Below are 16,491 nucleotides of genomic sequence, written 5' to 3'. Positions count from 1 at the left end.
TTTTTGTGTCTTGGGGAATAGAAAGTTCCAAGGAGAGGAAGAGAGAGGGGAACAGCTGGTCACTGGCACAAATAGAACACACACGTGTATCCATTACGTTTCCCATTTTATATAGTTCTGTTCACGGTGTCCCCAGACAATTACAATACAAAAATCAAAGATTAATGATCACATATCATCATAACAAATATAATAATAATGATAAAGTTCAAAAGCTTGTGAGAAGTACCACAGTGTGACACAGAGATACAACGTTGGCAGATGCTACTGGAAAAATGGCGCCAAATAGACCTACTCGATGCAGGGTTGCCACAAAACATCCATTTGTTAAAAAAAAAATGCAATATCTATGAAATACTATAAAACAAAGCACAATAAAATAAAGTATGGCTGTTGTACCTTCTTTCAGGGGATATTTGTTATTACAATTTAGCACCTCATTTCCTGGATGCTAAATGAAATTGGTAGATTGTAGTGGTACTGTTTGTACTGTTGAACTGGTATCATCTGAGTAATGTTGGATAGAAAAAAAAACCACAATTATTCAAGGCGTGGTTCAGCATGGAGATGTGGACTATCACCCAGTAATCCTTAAACTCACCTATCATTCACAGACTGGTTGAAATTCCTCCCAGTTTGTAAGGCTTTATAAATAGGAAATCATTAGCACAATCAGGTACTGAGCACCTACTTTGTATCAGCACTTGGGGGGGGGGGGTGCTGTAGTATGCATTGTCCACTACACAACCCTAGAGGGCACCATTTTCTTGGTGGTCATTGAAATTATTTATTATAACAATTGACCAGTAAAGTGTATTGAGAAACCATATGAAGTTATTTATCATAAGCTACCAGTTCTCCGAGCTGTGCTTGAATCTTACATATATTATCATTTTTCCTTTAAAATATTCTCATAATAAAGAAATATTAACTTAATCTTTCAGATTAAGAAACTGAAGCTAAGAAAAATAGGGATTTGTTCACGAGCTAATAGTTGGTTAGTTGATAGAGCAAGGATTTGAAACCGGGACATTGTAATTCTGACACTAACACTTTACGCCACGGTTACACATTAAAACACTGAATGTGGAGGGGTTTCGGACAAAAATATTTAATGTGAATAAAAGATCTAGAATTATAATTAGAATATATCTGGTAGCATTTACCAAGTTACCTGGTGTATAGAGAAGTTGAGAGGAGCATCTCCCATGTTGATAGGTGGTATTTTATCATTCGTGTAACAGAGAGTATCCACCAGCAAGCCAGGGCTCGCACTCTGGAGAAATACATTGTTTTATGTGAATTATTCTAAAGACACCATATTCTAAGAAGAAAACAATATGTGAATGCACTTCACATTTACTTACCCAATATGATTATTTGCTCCTAACATATAGACACACATTAAACCAAAAGGGCTTTTGATAAATATAATAATCACAGTCGCTACAAGAAATAGTTGTTTTTTTTTAATATAACAATTCACTGATGGAAAAATCATTTCAAAGGACTATGTGTTGCCAGTCTGTAATTTTCCAATGTTCATATATGCATGAATCTGCGTTTTCACATCTTGTGTCTATAATTGACTATTTTCGTGTAAAATCAGCTGACAGATTCCTGGACTATTGGTTCTCCCATTGCCACAATGCTTCTCTAAGGGCAGAGTGTATACTTGAAGGCTGAATGTGCCCTATGATGTTCCAATCACATTAGAAGCAGCTTAAAGATGGAATTCTCAGTTATTCTGATTTAACTGAAGAATGTACTACACTTGGAATTTCCCGAACAACATATTAATCTTTCATATCCATTATTTGATAGTTTTATTACATAATGATGAGCATCAGATTATTGTGATGAATCATATGACCTGAAAAATATAACTACTAAATCTTTTAGAATGTCACCAGATGCAGTAATTTGTAGCATCCATGAAATATGTCCACTAAGTACTCCATAAGATTTATTTCTTTTAAAAGTCATAATAAACCAAGGTTTAGGAACAATCAATAATATTTTAATGATGAACAAGTTAAGACAGAGAGAAACGTGTAACTTATTTCACAGCCCAAAGCTATCAAGTGCTTGAGTCAGGAAACAAATACAAGTCTGTATCACTCCAATGCCCTTATTATTAAACATTATTCTGTAATGTTTATTTACATATGTTTTCTATTTTGTCTTTTAATTAAATATCAAATCATTTATAAACAAGTCTGAAATGTAACTTGTACTTCTGTTGTTTCATCAATTCCATATTAACCCTTTTGTTTCAGGTTGGCATCATTCTTCCTGAGATGCAGCTTCCTTCCCAAAACGTTCAAAATGTGGCCGACGGGTTATTTTTCTGAAAACATAGGTCTAACCACACATAATTCCCTTGCTCAGAAGAGTGTCTCCTTATTGGATATTGAGTAAAACTAACATCCCTAATTCCGTGGTTGCAATACTTCATTGTCTGAATGTTATTTGAATATTTATTGAAAAGGAACATTCCCTAGCCACATCTCTAGAATTTCTGTTTAAGAAAATGTATTTTTAAGCAGCAGCCCTTTAAAGAATATTGCTCTAGCCTGGCATTTATTAATTTTGGCCAAAACATTTCTACCTAACACACTGGCCCCAGCTGTACATCCCTTTGATCATACACCATTTATTTTGGTCCTGGGTAACAACACTCTAGAAAGGTGGGTAGGGTTCTGAGTTCAATGGCAGTTTTCATACAACGCGCCCAGCCATACTGACCCATTAACAATACTAACTCTCCTCCCTTTCTCTCCTTCTTCAGTGTATACTTGCCAGTTCTCTTTTTGGCACAGGCTCGAAAAAATAAATATGTCTGTTTCCCCCCCCCAGATGTGCTCATCCCAAAGAGCTAATGATTTGTGCAAAACCCCTAACTCCACACTTCATAGTCGCCTGTTGTCCCCAGTTTACTGCTTTAATGGCACCCCATTCAGATCCCACAGTGTCCAGTGGTCTCAAGATTCCTAAGCTGAGTTCTCAGGAATACACCACCACTTTTTTGGCTCCCCTAAAACTATGATGTTATTGATTTCCACTCAGATCAGCATGCTCTAGGTCAAGCCACTATCACCTTATCATCTTTCACATCACTTGGGCCTTCAGAGAGTGTCATAGACAACCTTCCATATTCACTTTTTTTCAATTACTTTCACAAATTCCTATGAACTTTCACATTAATGTTTTCCCTTGCTGGAATTTCATCCTCTGTCTAAGTAGTAGTAGTAGTAGTAGTAGTAGTAGTAGTAGTAGTAGTCGTCGTCGAAGCTCATGAAGTATCTGCAAACGGTTTATCCTACAAAGATAGATGCCACTGGCTTTCTTGCCTTCTCATATACTGTTACTACAGGCGGGCAGGGTGGGCTTCAATGTCTCTAGTCCCTCAGGGATGAGATGGAAGCATTGGTGGACCTGGAAGTTTAGGGAAGAGGGTCAAGGTTGTGTGTGTGTGTGTGTGTGTGTGTGTGTGTGTGTGTTGTTGTTGTTGTTGTTGTTCTCAAGAGATGGAGAGAAGGGTGGGAAGGACAGAAGGGAAGGGAGAGAGAGAATCTCAATTTCTGGCTGTGTCTTGGCTTTTTATTGCTCAGCTACAATAGGATTACACCAAAGTGATTAATTCAGTTGTAAAATCCCACACTACCCCAACGCCAAGCTATATTTGAGAAATCCAGGTCTTCTTTTTGAGGAAATTTTGACTTCATATGAATATAAATACTGACCGTATTGTGTCTTGCCCTAGCTACCTGATGAAGTTTGTATTTATTTGAAACTGGAGATAAGCAGACTCTGATATTTCAAGGTTAAGCTAGTTTTAGTGACCTGTTAAAACATTTTCATCTAAAACCACATTCTTTTCTTTTTACCTTTGTAGACAATGATGTCTACTTTAATTAACTACATATTTTAGAACATAAATATATTTCAAACATCCTAATTGCCTGTTCTTTGTGTTGATCTCCTAAAATACTTCAGTTTCCAACTAACTTCTCTTTCCTTAGATAAAGTATTAGTGGTAAAAAAAAAAAAAAAAAAAAACAATAACATAAAGCACACTTTTCACCTGGATTTCTTTATCCCTCTCCCCTCTCCTTCCCTTCTCCTTCCTTTCCCTTCCCTTCTCTTCTCCTTCCTTTCTACCTTCTTTCCTTCCTTCCTTCCCTCCTGTCACATTCGCAACATCTCGTCATGTATTGTCTATAGTTAGATGAATGGACAGATTAGGAAGCTGAGGGTCAAAAGAAAGGAAATGGGACTTTATGCTATTAATAAGTAGTTACAAAGATATATGGAAATATCCCATTCCCTGAATCCTGTCTGTCGGGTACTGAATAGTCACCATGCCTTCTCAAGCCATTCACATCATAGTTACAATAGCAATATAGGACATAATGCTTTCATAGTAACATGCTCATCAGTAACTCTGGATCCTACAGACCAAGGATACCACTGTATTCTGTGGTTGTCCCAATACCTACAGAACTTCATTTTATCTTCTTCCTTGCAATTATTAATAATTTTTCTCCGAGAACACAATTTTTATTGATTTTCTTGTTTACCAGTCATATAAAAAATAATTTATCAGTAAAGTTCTGATGTATGGGATTTCTCATGATTAGGGCTGCTTTTTATCATCTATGTAGGAAAAGTCTACATGGTTGGTGCTGTCTCCCTACCTCCCTGTGTTCTTTCTTCTGTCTCTGTCTCTGTCTCTTTCTATCTGTCTCTGTATCTATCTAGTAAATGGCAAAGTGTTCCATGGTATGGGTTTTATGGCATGTGTTCTATGGCAAATCTTTTTTGAAATTAGTGTAGACTGGATGCAAATCCTAGATGTGGCACTAAGCTTCAAAACATGAATTGAGTTAGATTTTGATTTGTTTGTGTAACAAATTACCATAAACTTAGCTCTCTGCTTAAGGTCTCAAGAAGCTGAAATTAAGGTGTCAGCCAGAGCTGAGTTTTCATCTGAGACTAGGCTTCCACTTCCAAGCTCATGTGGTAGGGAGAAGAATCAATCTTCTTGCAGCTGCACCATTTATGGAGGCTGCTTCTTCGAGAAAAGAGTGTCTCTGATCTTTAGACCTTGAATTGAAAACTCACCTGATCAGGTGAGGGCCAACAGATAATATCATATTTTATCAGCTAAACAGGTTATGGATCTTAATTCCATCTGCAATATTACATTTTACCATATAGCATAACATAATCCAAGAGTAATAGTCTCTCATATTCAAAGGTCTCACTTGCACTAAAAGTAGGAGGGCTTTATTTAATGTCATGGATCTTTGGAAGTTATATCAGAATCCTGCTTACCATTCGAAGAAAACTTGAAAATTACTGTGTTTTTAGCTTCCTGACTTAATATGAAAGGTTACTCAAAGAATTACCATAATTCACACAAGCCATCCTATATATTGCTGCATTATCTTCAATAATGATCTATTACTTGAAAATAATTATTTTTCAAGCCTATTATCTAAGCTGTAGATTTGTAAATGTCAAACTAGAACCATAAGGACTTTACCAATTTGACTATGTTAATTTCTTCTCGACAAGAAGCCTCAGGTTTAGGTCTAAGAAAGTAACTAAGTGGAAATAAAAATAATTAGCAAGAAAAAAGAGAAAAATGAGTAATATCACTAATAATATGAATAAAAACTAACATTTTATAAAACAAAGTAAAAGAAAAAATGAGATTTAAATATATATATTGCTGAATTTATAATTTTTTGGACATTTGTGTTAGGGTTCAAAGGAGAATCATCATAAAAATTACAGAAATAATGGAGTTACAAGAGAATTCAATCTTATACACAATGGGACTTGATTAGGAAAATAAGGGTCTGGAACAGAAGATTTGAGGATTATAGAAAGAGTCGTTAATCTGTCCATCTAAAGCCCTGGATTGAGTGAAAAAGCTGAAGGGTGTAAGGAAATTAGAAGAAGAAAAGTGCATCCACAGATTAAAATAAAATTACAACAGAAGAGTTTGTACTTAAGTCTGTGGGAAGCTGTTCCCACGGTGCAGGTCCTGCCTCTGTGGTCTCTAGTCAAGCACCTGCTGGTGCACCTGGGCCTGCCATTCCTGAAGACAGGAAGATGTGAAATAAAAGTCAGGAAGCATGAGTTCAAATGGGACCTAAGGAGCATCTCGGTGATTCTTGATCCTGTATCTAACAGCAATGACCCCCCCCTCCCCCCCCCCGCCAAGTGTAATGCCTCTGTTTCACCTCTGCCTTCCAAATTTTGTGGAAGTCTCTATTTTGGCCAACCTAACTTGCAACCATAAAGCAGAGCTGATACCAGGAACATAGTTCCCAGCTTCACAAACTGGCATTGTGTAATTCGGCAAAACATAAGCTTAATAAGAAATTAATCATGAACAAATTCAACACCAACCATAAGTTCAATAAACCAGTAAGTTATGGTTAACCACCTATAAACTCTGAAGGACTATGGATATAATTTTCATATGTGAATTTCTTTTTTTCATTTAAATAAGGACCTAAGAAAAGGAAATGTTTATTGAATCTTACAATTGGTAGGTCAATCTAGTAGGAAAATTGCATAGATTGTCTCCCTCATATCTAAAAACAAACTTTCACAATTCAATATTAACATAACCTTTTTTAAAAAATGTCTTTTTATTGGAGTTCAATTTGCCAACATACAGCATAACACTCAGTGTTCATCCCATCAAGTGCCCCCCTTAGTGACCGTCACGCAGTCACCCCCACCCCCCGCCCACATCCCCTTTCACCACCCCTTGTTCGTTTCCCAGAGTTAGGAGTCTCATGGTCTGTGACCCTCTCTGATATTTCCCACTCATTTTCTCTCCTTTCCCCTTTACTCCCTTTCACTATTTTTTATATTCCCCAAATGAATGAGACCATATAATGTTTGTCCTTCTCTGACTGACTTATTTCACTCAGCAAAAGACCCTCCAGGTCCATCCACGTCGAAGCAAATGGTGGATATTTGTCATTTCTAATGGCTGAGGCATATACCATTGTATACATAGACCACAGCTTCTTTATCCATTCATCGTTTGATGGACACCGAGGCTCCTTCCACAGTTTGGCTATTGTAGACATTGCTGCTATAAGCAACTTTTTAAAGATGTCAAAACTGAGCCTAAGAATCACATGCAAACTTTGATTTATTTAATATTGTTTGTGACAAGATGAGATAGGCAAAACAGATTTGAGAACGTTGAATCGTATATCAGTAGCTTACAATGAATCCCCCTTACCGAAACAAAGACAACAGAAATAGTTATTGTAAAACTTAACCGTTATGAAGTTCAATGCTCTTATGTAAAATCCTCATATAATGCACTCTCTGATGGATGTAAATGCAAACATCTCACATTTGTTGAGAGAGTTAAATGAGAGTATAACAAATTCTCACAATATCCAGACAATATTAAATACTCAAATAATGCCAGTCCCTAGGAATGAAATGAAAATATTAAAACTTTGTCCATCCGTCCACCCATCCTTGACTGCCAAGTAGTTCGATGTTATGCCAAACTACTGCTATCATATCTGTCCAGGAGATTTTAGAATAAAATACTCACATATCCTGTTTGCCTTTGTATTTTATTTCCATGTCATCAGTCCTACTCCACATGTCTTTTATGATAAACACCTTCAGAAAGTTTTGGGAAGAAGAGTGGTAATAAGTCAATAATTAAAAAAAAATACCATTAGCCTTGTCTTTCATGGGCAATAATTTTACCCATTGAGTATGACATTACTACTATTTTTAATTTGAAATATTTACTATGCTTGGGATATTACCTTGCAATCAAGATGTTAGAAGCCTTCATGACTCTCTGAACCATATAAAACCCAATGATGCATTTCTCATAATGGCAAGGACAGTTTTTTTTGTGTGAATCTCTCACTTAGCTGAGCTTAGTAGTAATTCACCTGCCATCTGAGAGCTGATCTAAGCAGCCTGTGCATATCAAAACTTGAATCATAAGCCATTTGGAGGAATGTAAAAAGTTAGCAATGCATGCAATGGTGTCAGTGGCTCCTTAAGAAAATTCAACTAAACCAGTAAGAAAACCCAGATGATATACTGGTGATGGTGAGGATTCCTCTTCATTAAATTAATATCAGACAAGATAGACTTTTATTCAAAATCATCAAATAGACGTATTTCCTATAGTTTTCTATTTCCATTATGTCCTGGGACTTCTTGTCTTTTAAGGAAGCAACAGGATGGAAAAACTAGTAATACCATTTCATGGTTCGGTGCCACAAAACTGCTGCACCTAATAGAGTATTGACTGGGGCAAGCAGATATACAGACAAGCAGTTGAGAACAGTCCCAGGATACCTAAGAAGTTAAATGGCATTACATTTTAGAGTTTGGCAAAGTGTGCATACAATTCCCCTAAGAGTTGCTGTCACTCTATTTCAAGCTGTTCCCTTAGAATAAAAATGCTGACAAACATCTAGAAGGCAATCAAGAGCTCCTGGGAACAGAAGTTCCTCTGGCCTTAACAGAGTCAACAGAGTACAAAGCGACTCTTTTGGCAAGATTGTTTTCTTCCTATCGTGTATGAGTGAAACATGTCCTTCTAATTGCTTTCCAGGGCAGATGCTCTAAGTAACTTCTGTATCAAATGAAAATAAGAAAGGGTAATCTCTAAGTGTATATCAACAATTAAGTAAGCTAAAATTTATTAACATTGGCTTTGGATAGGTTCTCAAAAAATCGTCATTATTATTATTTCTGATGTGTTTCTTCTATTAAGACTATTTTTTAAATTATTTTTTATAAATTTATTTTTATTGGTGTTCAATTCGCCAACATATAGAATAACACCCAGTGCTCATCCCATCAAGTGCGCCCCTCAGTGGCTGCCACCCAGTCACCCCCACCTCCCCTTCCATGACCCCTTGTTCGTTTCCCAGAATTAGGAGTCTCTCATGCTCTGTCTCCCTTTCTGATATTTCCCACTCATTTTTTCTCCTTTCCCCTTTATTTCCTTTCACTATTTTTCTATTCCCCAAATGAATGAGACCATATAATGTTTGTCCTTCTCCGATTGACTTATTTCACTCATATTAAGACTATTTTAAATTACAAGAGCGGGGCCATTATTTTTGCCCTTAGTGGCTCCATGCAAACTAAGGAGAGTTCTGGAGACAAATTTGGCAACTGTTAGGAGAAAGCAGAACAAATAATGTATCTTTCCTTATGTAAAGAATTTTCAAAAATTGATACCATAGAACTATAAGACTCAGAGATCCCAAAATTATTTTTCCAGAATCAAAGCTAAGCAATTTTAAGAACCATAACTCAAATAAATACCTTCTGATTACCAATTACTATATTTTATATTCATATATTGATAATGACAGGGTTATTACCTGCTGTTTTCATGTATTTTATTAAGTCCTTAAAACTGTATTCAATAACAGCCTTAATTTTGAATTACCTTATTAATCCTTAAAATTTTTGTATAACCCAACTTTTCTTGTGTTTAAGTTCTCCAACATTTGAGATAACATTTTCCCTTACATTTAGACAAAAAAAAAAAAGGTGGGGTGAACTATTTTCACATTTTATGGTAATTGCAAATATTTACCAAGATTTCTGCAAGTTTTCAGAAAGGATCCACTGGACAAATATCACTGCAATTCCATGTTCTTTTTGAATTTGAGGAATTATTTTTTTTTCTCAACTTCTCTCTACCTAATATTAATGCAAATGGGGTGTCTTTTAATCCCAATAGTTCATCAATTTAATTGATCTGTGGGCAGCATATTTTACTGAAGTTTTGAAATCATGATGGAATTTGGATATAGCATTATTAAATCATTTGCAAGGCATATTAGAGATCAATAAAATTTATTTTTTATGAGATCAATAAAACTTTATATAGGTATATATACAAACAAACATGAGCATGTGTATGTGTGTTCACCCCAAAGACACTCCTGCCATGACAATTTCTCACTGCTCAACTCTTTCTAATGTATCTCCTAGGACACCCTTGTTACTCTGATTGTGATTCCCTCCTTTCTCATCTTATTCTAGTATACACCAACTCTACAATGCTGTAATGAAGAACATTCTAGCAAGTAAGTTGGTTCATGTAATTCTTATTCAAAAAGTTTTAAGGTTCCTCATTGCTTTCAGAACAAAATCTGTATCTTGTCTAACACACAAGACAATATTGAATGGTAACCCAGCTTATGGTAATTATTTCAACTCCAGTAATTGTCATATCAAAATTAACTTTTTTTCGTTAATACTCTTATCTGAAACTAAAAAATAAAAAAAATAAAAAAAACTCTTATGAGTTATGTTATATATTGAACACAGAATTTTAAGTAAGTGCATCATAATTTCTCTGCAGTCACTTGGGTCTTGGGCTTGTGCCTGCTTTGGACGACAGCAGAAGCAGATGCAGGGCTTGGCCACAGCACAGTGTCCAGATTCCAAAAGGAGTATTTCATTATAGCAATTTAATTAACAGATTTCTATAGTTCAGCAGAATTCTTTTTTTTAGTACCAAGGAGGAAAGTGACCCACAGTAATAAATGAGTTACTACAGTTAATTGCTAAAAGTTACACAGAATGAGAACAGCTGTTCATAAAGTAATATATAATAACGAGGAAATACAATGATAGTTAAATATGTCAAATTGGTTATGAAATGAAGAGGACGTAAATGTATAGAACCATAAGAAAAACTATAATTAGTTATGTAAAACAAATGACAGCTGAATCACAACCAATAACAATACGTTGGCTCATTTTATCAAGTGACATGCTGTATTTATGTCATTTTATCAAGTGACAAAAAAATGTTCAGAATGTTTTATTAGAGTAGAAATTGCATGTGGTCTGGATAGGAGCACACAGAAAGCACATGTGATGCTGTGGAGTAGGAGTAGTTTACATGGCTTTTCAAGTAAATGAGTGTCCAAAAACTATCTACTTTTATTCGTTCATGTATATCAAATGACAATGTAACTAGTAATGAAGCTTCTTTAATACTTCAGTAATTGGAGAGCTCATTTTTAAGGTCATTTCAATCACCAAAAGGGAATATCCTTTCATTTTGGTTAACATTTTTGTTAAGCTGTTAATTTTATATTCAATATATTGTACACAAAAAAAGTACACAATGTCTTGACACATGTATGTGCCCATGAACCTAACACCACAATTAAGAAAACGAGCACACGTGTCATTCCAGAAGTTGCTCTGCCCTTCATCCTGCCCCTCCCTAGACTCTCAGCTCCACATTCTCAATTCGGGGAGTTCCCTGACCCACCGGTGCTCCTATTTCCTCAGCACCAACCCAGAAACTTTTTCAAGACAGAAATATGGAAAAAATTTAGAGATTTCTTGATTTGTTTTGCATCTCTTAGGGATCACTGTTCTTCATTGTCTGATGCCTCGCATCTTGAAAATTATTTTTTCACTTATTTTGTCCGTGTTGTTATTGTTGTGATTGCTTCAGTAGGAGCCTAAATATAGCCCCTATTACTTTAGCTTGTCTAGAAGACCATGTTTTCATTTTTAATTAATTAAGCAGCCTTCTGTTTTTTGAACAGTTAGCTTTTAATAGGAACAAAAACACTCTGTCACTTACGAAATTACAAGAGTAGAGAGGTCACCTCCCAGGTGCCTGGGACAATGGCTAACTGGATTTGTTATTATATATTATCCATATTAATTTATGTTTTCCTGACAGTAAATATGAGGTTTCTGGATCAGAGACAGACCCTCAATTTACTTACAGAATACCTTAGGGCTGGTTCCCCATGCTCCTTTCCCCCCTGACATAACACAGTACCCGCCATGAAGACTTTGCACATAAAAGAGAGGAATCCCCAAAACATTACGAGTCTCAGAGCTTATATAGGAGCTAATATATCATCATCTCTTCTCCCTCTGAGAGAGGGAGAGAGTGCTTGGAATGCAAACAAATCTCTTGGAGGAGGGGGAATGGTATTTACCCTGAGATGTAAGCATTAGGCTTCGGGAGAGAACACACACACACACACACACACACACACACGTTATCTGTCTTAGGCTGTCTTAAACTGCTCAAACTGCCATAACAAAATCCTATAAACTGGGTGGTTTAAACAACAGAGATTCCTCCCTATAGTACAGACACCTCCTATGTGTAAGGTCTTTCCGGCACACCCTGTGCTTGACCTGCAAGTATGATTTCTATCTGTATCATACACTGACGGCCTACCCTGTTACTGACCCTGTATTGTACATCCCCCAAGGTGCACATGTGCGCACACATGAACTCATACACACCTACACATAAGCAGTCCTGTGCAGGGGGACTCCTCCCATCTATGTTCAGTGAAAACTGACCATATCAAAATTACCTACCCTGATAATTAATATTTTCTTTCAATTTGATCGTGTCTTGAGGTTATGTGTAATGCCATTAATGAATTTATTCAAGTTGATTACAGGGTATTCATACATGATATGTATTTGAAACCAGTACATATATGTATAAACTATATTGTATATACTATGCAATATATTTGCAAATGCAGTATATTTAGTTTCTTCATTCTGTAGAGGGAATTAAAATATTTACTCCGTGCTGCAAAGAGAATTGAATCTTTATGACTGCTCTAGTTTTATTTTTCTAGTTTTTATAGATTCTCTTTTGCTTCTTTCATAATTCTTGTTCTACACCATTTTGTGCTGAGATTCTTAATATTTTAATTCAGAAAATATATTTCTCTTTGCAATAATTCTTAATTTATGAATTAATAAATGCTCAAAACTCAATTAAATAAAGTCATAATTAGTTGGTATCTTTAGAAACTTTGTTTTTCTTAGATACATGCAGCAAAATGGTAATGTTCTGTATTTCTACGAATAACTCCTATCTTTAATCTGAGTACTATACTCTGAGAAAAAAATATAAATATTTCTGCATGATCAGGATTTTATGAGCAACAGAAACTGACTTGCACTTAATATAACTGCCCAGAATCTGATCAGATAGCTACCTCCAGAAGGCTCAGACCAATCATGATCCAAGACACAAAGAAAACACACTGGAAAGAAAAATGAGTATTGTATACAGAGCCCTACTATATTACTATTTTTTCTTTTGCAGAGTTGTTGAGAGAATTACATGATAATGTATGCAATTACCCATCTCAAGGGGAGTACTCAATGAAAATTGGAAAATATTAGATAAAGTGGTTTTTCTTACATAATACTATTCATTTAATGCTACTTGAAAGCAGGAGCTCTTTTAAATTCATTTTAGAATATCTCTCATTATCTAGAATTTTGAAACTTAAATTAATATCTTAGTGATTAGATTTATATGCATTTTTAAATTTTAATTCATATGACTGTAACTCGCTACCATTTGTTGTTGGAAAATCCAAACTTAGATTGTAATATAAGCCTAATGAGAACTGGAACCATGGGTATTTTTTTCTTCCTGACTAAATTCTTCATATTGTAAGTCTTCCACCTGTTTCTGAATTAAAGTGGTCAAGTATGTCTTGAAATTGAATGCAATTCATGCTTAAACAGAATATTACGTTGATTGACTAGATCTCCCAAAGTTGTCTTGATGAAGTCACAACCTTTAACTTCTTATTTGCTTTACAGAGTGTCTACCAAGTGTCTTTCTATTCCATACTACTAAGATATTCTTCATATGCACTTCTTCTGACCTTTGAGGAAAAAGTCACACCTCTTAACTGACACAGAAGAATTAAAAATAAAAAGAGACTTTTCCTTAGAGATCTTCAATTTCATTACAAATTGCTGATAGTTTTCTAATAGTTTTGATCAAGATGAAACTCCAGTAGATGAAGCACACATAATCATGGACTTCATGTTTCAAGATGGAAATTGTTAAAGGAATCCTTGGAACAGAACGATGTACTCAATTTGCAAAATAGACCAGGACTTTGTGGGAAACAAAGATTTCCTGACATAACTAGCTTTTTCTAAAAACTTTCCAAGAGAAGACATCTTGAATGCCATTTTAAGATAGATGCTGAGGCCCATCAAGTCTGGGAAAATTGAAACATTAAACAAATCTGTTTATTGAAAACATCTTTAAGAATTATTACTCTAATATAAACAATAATATGAAGCCCTGGGATGATTGGGAAAATACAGTTAGATGAAATCACTTCCTGAGGCATTTATAGGTTCTCTTTTGTCAGTTATGCTACAATATTTTATAATTAAGAAATATATCAAATACACAACACAAAAATTAAAACCATGCCCTATATGAATCTTTTTTTCTATTAGTGACTGATAATATAACAGCCATATAATATACTCCAGTTTAAAAGGATTTCAATCCTTTTAAACTTGAGATTTGTTGTATGGCCCAGAGTATATTTTTATTTTAAAAATGCACCATTTGAATATTTTAAGAATGTATATTCTGCGATTTTTGTATGGAAATTCTCATAATTTTCAACTAGGTCGATTTGCTTCTTAATGTTTTGAAGTCTTTTTGCTCATACTGAATTTCTGTATACTTTTCCTACAATAATAACAGAATTTTGTTCTCTCCAACTAAATGGAGTATATGGCTCCCTCCTTTCAGTTCTCTGAGTTTTGCTTCACCTACATTGTAACTCTTTTATTAATTGCATGTCCATGTATGGTTGACATACTCGCATTGAATTGACCCTATCATTTGATATGTCTCTCTTTATCTTAAGAATATCCTTTAATTTGAAATATGCTTTGTATGATATTAATATCACACTGTATTTATCTTTGGTTTGAATCGGGCATTTCCCTTTTATCTGATCTGACAATCTCTGATCATTTTTTTTTATCTGATCACAAGTTTTGTCACCATAAACTACAAAGCTTGATCTCTTTCACCTGTGTGGACTCCTGATGTGATTTCAGAAATACATTTAGATGAAATTCCTTTCTGATGTGACTGTCAGATTTTGGCAATTATGCTGGAATAATCTTTTAGTTTAAAAATACATCAAACATATAATTTCAGAAAATAATGAAACTATAGCCAAGATGTAAGAGGAGTTAATATTTTGCCCTTTGCTTATAGACTTCTAAACATTTTTTTTTAATTTCAGAGAAAAAGCTGAATTCCCCACATGTTTTTTTCTCCTAGCTGAATTGCAATAAACACCATTCTGAAGGATATGAGAAATAGAAAAGTCAAAGGTTAATACTACATCAGAAAATTGTTAGCTTTCATCATCTCTTTTAAGCACCATCAAATGTTTAAAGTGGTAGAGCTAAATTCTGTTATCCATCTTGAGATGGATCTGTTATCCATCTTGGATATCCATCCATATCCAGGTTGACTTGGTATGATGATTCCATCTTGGATATCCATCCATATCTAGGTTGACTTAGTATGATGATTGCATCTGGACCAATTCTGCAATTTTAAAGAGGAAAAACAGGACAAGAGGGGAGAATTAACTACCTCAATGCTATCCAATTAGTGATAAATCAGAGACTAGTTCCCGAATGCATGAAACCCAGGCTATATCCATTGTTCTGACCACCAAAGATATTTGTGTTAAGGGTAAAGATACTCCAAGCAGTGTCCTCTCTTATTCTCCTTCTAGTAAAGAGTAGGCATTTTTAGTTGGGTAGTTCTTTCCCTCTTCTTCCTGAAGAAAGTGCAGCAAACTTCAGAGTTCTATGCCCTAGGGATTGGACTTATAAACAGGTTGGACTTACAAGCCCAAGGGAGATGGTGCTAGGGCAGAAGTTTAGTATCAATAAATGCAGGCATCAAAAACCAAAACTGGGATCTCTATATTGCAATCATATTTAACTTGACAACTCAGTAGACAGCACCAATCCCAGTTTTCTCCCATGTAGTACTATATGATGGTTCTATTCATGGAACTGCTCTGCCTTAGGTGTTTCTCCTTCCTCATTCGAATCCAACTGAACTCTTCCCTAGGATCCTTATTTATGTAGGAAAAAAGAAGGATACAGCAAATGCCAGCTATCAAGGGCATTCCTCCCATCTTACTACATCCTTGGATCCATGTACTCAGAAAAAAATTATATTAAAGGTTGTCTAGATGTCAAGCACAAGAAATATGAGATGAGAGAGCTATAAAGGAGGAAGGATAGCAAAAACATGAGTAAAGACTTAGTATAGAGGATGAGTAGTTGAATGTAGACTAGCCTTCTTGGAGTAGAAAGAATTTGAACCAATACTGAAGGGGAAATGAGATTTCTTAGGAGAGAAGAGGAGGAAGGGCTTTGCAAGTTAACTTGCTAATGCAAAGCTCCCCTGGGCTCTAGTTACTTGACAAGTAGTCTCTCAGGCATCTTTGGGTCATTTTGGGTAGCTGTATCCTTCAGGCCTCCTTCCCATCCTAACCACTGAATTTCTTGTTGGTACCAATGTCCCTGAGTGTTCTTTGACCCTCTGCATGAAACACAGTTCCTTTGATGGGT

The sequence above is a fragment of the Vulpes vulpes genome, chromosome 11 (genome assembly GCF_048418805.1).
Source record: "Vulpes vulpes isolate BD-2025 chromosome 11, VulVul3, whole genome shotgun sequence".
NCBI lineage: Eukaryota > Metazoa > Chordata > Mammalia > Carnivora > Canidae > Vulpes > Vulpes vulpes.
Note: the sequence above shows the minus strand (reverse complement) of the source record.